Source organism: Topomyia yanbarensis, chromosome 1 (assembly GCF_030247195.1).
Source record: "Topomyia yanbarensis strain Yona2022 chromosome 1, ASM3024719v1, whole genome shotgun sequence".
Classification (NCBI taxonomy): Eukaryota; Metazoa; Arthropoda; class Insecta; order Diptera; family Culicidae; genus Topomyia; species Topomyia yanbarensis.
In genome coordinates, this window is record NC_080670.1 from 176,727,857 (window position 1) to 176,735,310 (window position 7,454).

A 7,454-nucleotide genomic window follows, 5' to 3' on the forward strand; every position below is an offset into this window, starting at 1 on the left:
CATGTATGGGAGTTTTCACGTTTTCCGATATCTATTCATTTTCACGAGTTTTCCAATAGTGTACGACACTCCTTGATTTGTTGATGAAATAAACATATACTTTTTAAATCTGAACGGACTGATAAAGATTGGAATTGGTTAGTTCGGAATGTCATGAAAATTTGGCTCAAAATTCACGCATTGAAATTGTTTTAGCACTCAATGAAGTCAAAACAAAACATTTCTATATGTAACTGCAATAACAAATCGAAGCAAAAACTTTGTTGCCAGAATGATTATAGAGTATGCAGAGTTACCAGTTACATCAAATTGGTCGGAATTCGAGCAAAATTGGATTGAGATTGGATAGATTTGTTGTACTTACTAGGAATTGTTTAGCAATACTGAATTTGTTAGTAAATTATTTAAATTTTCTAAAGATACCAGAAAAAAACCAATTCATGCACAACTGAACGGAATATAACAATTACTCTGAAGCGACGCTTCCCTCGATTGAGAAACATAAACAATATAGCAATGAACCCATCTATAGATAACAGCCAGATTAGCTATCAAAATAGTGACGCAAAATGTGACGTTGTTTGATTTTAGACTTGACCTCCAGCCCCAGATAGTGCAGCGAGACATTTTAAATGTCAAAAATTATTTTGGCAGTATAACGACATGATGCCATCACATTATAAGTGAACAATTCAAAGAGACTCGAAAACAGAAAAATAGAAAAGCAGGATAACATAAAATTAACGAAACAGGAAAATCAAAGAAAAATGACAGATGAATGAATTTGAAGGTTGGATTGAACAATATTTGTCGCATGTTTTTGAAACAATACTACAGAGGGGGGTAGTAGGTCCCTGCAGGGCCGGCGGAACACTTTTTTTCCCGAGTGGGTACTAAGATGCGGAGTGATGGGGACCCATGGTGACGAAAGTTCAGACCTGGCGTGTGTAAGTGAACAGGAAAATTCCTGGATAATATCTGGTGGCGATTTGGAAACACCCTTTGTTAACGGGCTGTATGGCCGACGGCTCAGCGAAAATGTATTCGTTGATTGCTGATACTTCATATTTTCCACAGCTAACTACAAATTACTTCATTCTTTTAAATGTCGTTGCATTAGTTTTCCGTTCCCACCGATAAAACCTTTCGCAGGTACTGAAGCCTGTATGATAGTGTTGGCTAACGGCAAGATATCTCCAACGACCGATATCCCCTCAGGCTCAATGGAGGTCGATTTGGATATTTCTGCGGTGGCAAAAATATCCATCTAATACAACCGGCACCAGTATTGTCTTCTTCCGGACCAAATATAAGCCATTTAACATCATCGATATATACGGGATCTAACTAAACACTTGGCTATGTAAGAAGAAGTCTTGTCTACGTACCCTCCTGGGAAGTAGAGATTGATGGTGTAGTAGGGTTGGATTCTTTAAGAACCCTTTGCTTTAGTGAATGAAAATTCTGGTTTGCAAGTAAATTGCTTCGGTAAAAATCGAGGAATGTAAGAAACCGCTAATTTTCCATCAGCCTCATATCGAGCCTTTCGCAGGGTCTGCTCATCAGTACTTCGTCTACCAGTTCGTCTTTTTGTGCCGCGAGGCAAGAACTGCCCTCGTCGCAAACCATTGGACCTACAGATAGTTATTGTAGAAACAAGGCACGAAGTGGAAAATGCGCAGAGAACTATGAAAAGTGTTCCTACTGTGGAGAGACTCCGCATGACTCTCAACATATTCCACATATAAATTATTTGGGGAAAAATTGAAGCACTTTTTTAAAGAACGCTCCGAGAAGAATTGCTAAATAGAGCTACGCTACCGGCCAGGATTAATTTATACACTTCCTCGTTCACTAAAGAGCGAGAGTCTGACCATGCCATTGTAGGAACATTTTCTAGTGTGCCATATACATTTTCGAAGAAGAAAAATCGCTTTCTCTCCTTAGCTTCCTTGTAAAAGCCTGGGACTGTCCCTTGAAGGATGCTGTTACAAAACCAATCGAAAGTGGTTTCTGGTCTCGGGAAACTAAGAAAAGAGCAGGAATTTCCACATAGGACATCAAAAACGCCAAGTGTCCCTACATTTCAGTTTCTACATTTTTTCCCAATTTTTACACCATGCATTTGCATTGTGTAAAACCTGGTTAACTTCCAATGTGGATCTTCCACAATTTTAACATTATTCGCAAGGGCCGAGAAAACCCTATGGAAGAGTATTTTTGGGGATCAAAATGTACTCTTCTTTCAATCGGATTAACCTTTACTCGGTACCAGGTATTGAAGTTGTCGCTTGTCAGGTCCGAATCAAAGGCAAAGACTTATTGGTATTGTTTCCATACACATCGCACCTCAGCTGATTTTAGAAGACTTCAATTCTCACAGTATGCCATATCCGAAACAATCGAATTAAAACAAGAAATTCTTGCGGTAGAAACGTACAGGGTTTGGTTCTATACACTGCGATTGAATGTCAGACGAAACGAGTACTCGGCATCCCGTGGTGACCAGAGAGTGTTCAGAATTGTACGCGAAAAGGTCTTGTCAGGACATTTTGAAAGTCGAATCGCCCGAATTATTCCGAATATACGTGACGTTGGAATCACTAATGAAAAACTTGATGAAAGCTGAAAAACGCGGTTATTGGTATCGGTTTGTCGACGGATTAACGAGAGAAAAAATGTTTCAACTGGTGGCTAGGCCCTTCGTTGTTTATTCGATTCAACCTTTGATCGAAATACACGCAGCCAATAATCTTTCGGTGACAACAGCATTCTATCACAGAGAACAGACATCTATGATCGAACAAAAATATTTAAAAAATGTGTGTAAACATTTGAATTAATATACGATAAACACTAGCGTCGCCACACCAACCTATCCCAACTATCCGTCAAATCCATTCCGGAACCGGTTCGAAATCCTGAATGGATTCAGTATGGAATCTTGCTCAAAGAAAACAACCGATTCCGACTCAATCGGTTGATGCATTTGTGCTGGAATTCATGCTGGAAGTCCGAACACGTTCCGGACTAGTTTGACTGGGTAGAGGAATAACCGCTGTCAATTCTGTCGAACTCAGCCACAAAAAATATGACGACAGTAGTGCATCTGGTTTGGATATCCCAACTACCTTCGAAACCGTTAGAGATTTTACACAAGTTGAATGTTGACGATGGACGTTTGTTCTCTGTGATTCTATGTAGACCCACATTCAAATCAAAGTTTCACGATGAAATGATAATGCTGTATATAAACGAAGTGATTATTTTTTAATCACACATTTTTATCTAACAGCATAAATGCTTGCAGTGCGCATATTACCGTAACATTCATCAGAAGATGACAGCTATGCATAGCTTCTGTGCCTTTTATTGAGACAGTAGTGAAGTAGCGAAGGCGACCACATCGTTACAGTTTCTGGGGGAAATATGAGAGTTCCTGAGTGCTTTATCTGAAAAATCATGCCAGAATACCAGATACGAATATTAGTTTGAGTTCCTTAGCACGGATCTGTTGCGGGTAATGAGAAGGCGGACACTTAGGCATTAGAATATCATATTTATGAAAGATCGCATAATTTAAACAAGTTTTTCAGTATTTTTTGTCAGATGATGCTGGGAAATTGGCAAATTTCATGGAATTATAGATGTTTAGAGATCCCAAAGGTATCAACAAACCTTGGTTAAAGGGGATTTATGAGGGTCGTGACTCTTCGAGTGATATCTCGGGTCATGTCCAATAATTATACGTTAAATGCGTATCTCTGGGATATTGAGGTCGTTGAGAGGTTATAACGATATTAAATATGTTGTCTAGTCGTGCGCCTAGTGTTCTAGCGCCAGATCTCTGCTAATCGAATACAGTAAGATGTGCTGGCTATCCTCAATCTCCCCGATATGCCTCTCTGATACATATTTTGCAGCTCCATATATATCCAAATTTAGTTATCTTTTCTCTCTTGGTAGTTATGTTAACATCTACCTCGCAATCAGGTTCCAAAAGAGATACCAGATACCGGCGATCCGGTTCATGATGTGCTGACAGTCATCTTCCGTTTGCCAAAAAGCTGCAAGTTAAATTTCTTCTTTTCCCTGTCATTGTTGCCCGTCCTCTCTTCACTTTCCCTGACACGGTCTCTGCTACTCTGATGTTGAAATCAATCTCTCTTATGTATGTCTTTTGCCTTCCTCATCCTTCCGGTAAACGCACTAGTGCACTGAGTGCACGCTGCTCTGAAAAGATAGCGAGATCGTCTTAGGGCACAAGCGGCTGCTCGTTCAGTGGGCCGTAAGCGCAACTTCCGGAGGGTTATAAAAGTGTTTCTCTTTGTTTCAATTTTTTTTTTAAATAATTATTCTTTCTGAAAAATTGCGAATTATATATTTAGTCTTTTAACGTATTTCTAACTGCATCCTGTATTCTGAATAAAATCGCGTTAACATTTTTTTTTGTATATCGATTAGAATTCCTCTTTTTAAGAAATAGAAAATAATTTCAAATTTCAATCGAATCCTGATTATTATCCCACATGTTGAAGAAATTGAAATAGTAAAGCAAACAAATTTGTATCTGAATTATAATATAAAATTGTTGTACATCGAGAGTTTCGGACGTATTCATTTTGTGCGCGAGACAAATACATAGTTAATCTCAGGTTTGGGTTTGTTCCAAACTTTCGAATGGGTAATTCCCCCCTCGGTTATTTTCGAGTGGGTACTACTACCCATACTACCCACGTATTCCGCCGGCCCTGGGTCCCTGTAATGATTAACGTAGTAATATCGCTATTAGTCTTCTCAACTAGCAAATACCAAGCCCATCTCGCGTGTGCGCTTCTCTGAAAATGTACGAAACATTAATATGAGAGAGTCAAAGCATTACTTGCAGGTAATACTCAGGCATTTTGCAAAAAAAAATGAAGAACAGTTTAAAAAAAATTATTGAATTGTTCTTAAAACTGCGAATTTTTTTGAAAAAGAAAATTGACCAATGAACGATGACATTAAATCGATCACCCTACGCCTTTTCACTGGCCCCATCGCTACTAAATACAGTCCAAACTAAACAATAAGGACAAATCTCCTTCTTCGTTCGATTCTATGGAAACGAGTAGCGGTAGCCCGTTGCGACTTTCGTTTTCGTATGGCAATTCGAATATTCAATCTCATTCTTATTTACACTCAGTAATTTTCGATTCTCATTTTAATTTTATACAATACAGATAGAACGCAGTAAGCAGGGGAAATATTTAAGCTTTCAATCTAGGGGCCCGTTTCAACGCATCAGCAGTGACAAGCGCGTCATTTTTGGTTATTACCTCTGTTGTACTGAATAATATAACTAATTTTATGCACACGCCCTAGTGTGAAACTAATTCCTTAGAACAGTGATTCTCAGCCTGAGGTCCGCGGACTCATAGGGGACCGTGAGGTCGTTGCTGGGGGTCCGCGAAGTAAAATATATTTGCCGAAAAATGCTTACCCATGTAGCTACATTCACTGTCAAGGAAGACCGATAGTGTCAAACGAGGATGTGTTTTTTTTAGAAAATCAATTAAAAATCATTCTAAGTTTTAAAGGTTGAACATATATATTGTTATATTTAGAAAGATGAACCCTATCAGTTTATGAAAAAAGAAAAAAAAAATTTTCATTTAGTGACTCAATTAAATTTTTCTTAAACAGATAATCATTGCATAATACAGCTATCCCTTTCTATGAACAAAAATACTGAACCGAAAAAGGTGTGAATAAATGAGCCTTGTGAAAGTAGCATGATAAGTCTCAAACACTATCCCAACGCGTTTCTCGAAAACAAAAATCGATATGAAGTATAAGGCATTATGAATTAAAATCGACTTTTCAATTAAACTTTATAATTGTACTTTTAATTACACCCTTTATAGTCTGAAAGTTTCGATTGAACCACACACATGAGTTTATGATAATTGCGAGCACCCTTGTTTCGATTGTTCACCTACTTCAAATTGGATTCAGCATACAGTTTCCTTGAGATATTCTCCACGTTCGAATCTGCACCCAATTACTTAATGAGAGACCCTCCAGCAAAAGTAGACCTTTTTCGTTTCGCACCAACCGAAAATAAATTGTTTCAGCTCCGCGAGATGAGGTCAAATTGGCCGGCATGCAGTGCCTTCAGCTAAAACTCGATCGAGCACGCGCATATCATTTCCTACACCCGCCGTCCGTCCGTCCGTCCGTGATGCTCTCTTACATGATACAGATTGTCGTAACATCGCGAAGTGCAACCGACGAGTGCCTGATGGATGATGCATAGACCCGACCCAACGCCCGCGTACCGTCATCAACACAGCAAATACCAGGAATCCAAAAAAAAAACACGCACCTCGGTGGAAAACAACTGCTCCGACACAATGGAACACATTTATGGGGCTAATTTTTCGATTTTGTTTTCTTCAGCGCCAGCAATTCTCAACCTGCGCGCACCACTGACTGGTTTCTCACCACCAACCTGATATAGGAACACTTTTCGGAACTTGCTGCCTCCTCGCCTCGTCCATGCCTTCAATTCAAAGCCTACTAGCGTGCGATGGAAATGGTGTCGGTAACGCATCGCAACATAACCTATAACAATCAATCTGATCTGATGGTATAATCAGTCGAACCCTTTCGAACGCACCAAAGCATTGTCGATAATAAGAATGATGAATGATGCTTCTTATGGGAGGTGCGTGTTTGTTGAAACAATACGCACCCGCCCACATCTCGCTGGAAAAACAATGTACGATTTGGATCACATTCCAGCTGGAGCAGCTCATTACTGGCTCATGAATAAAGCGATTCCAAACCATACTTCTACTTCTTCGGGGGGGTTAGCAGTGTTATGTCAGCATTCTAGATACTTACCGGGTTTGTTTCAGTATCAGGAGAAACTGGAATTGCTCCGTAAGTAAACAAGGAGAAGCATTAGAATTACCCATGTCTCTTGCGTGACCAGCAATCAAGTGTAACTGTGAAAATACCTTTGCAATAAATCGTTTCGCTGTTACTGGTAACCTAGTTACCTGGAAAATCTCACGGTATACTACTACACGCAGCAAAATTGGTTTATTGGTTAAAATATGTTTGACCCAAAAATATTTTTTATCAAGACTGCAACAAAATTTAGTAAGTAAAGGATTTTGTATTTTGACTTCACCTCATCAGTATCTGACACTGACTTAGCACCAGATAGATGCTGAATTCAAAGCGGAAATAGTAACTATTTGTGTTCAAAAGAAAACAATTTGCGCCATTGCAAAGACCATCGACTTTTTTGTCACAAACAACTGTTACGTTTAAACCTTACTTTTTTTAAATAAGTAATTAGGATAAAAATATTTGAAGCTACTTATAAAAAAGAAGATCATTACCGTCTTGCGCAAACATCTGACAAACGCAGACGTTCGAGTGTCTTTTGCAGACGGTTTGAT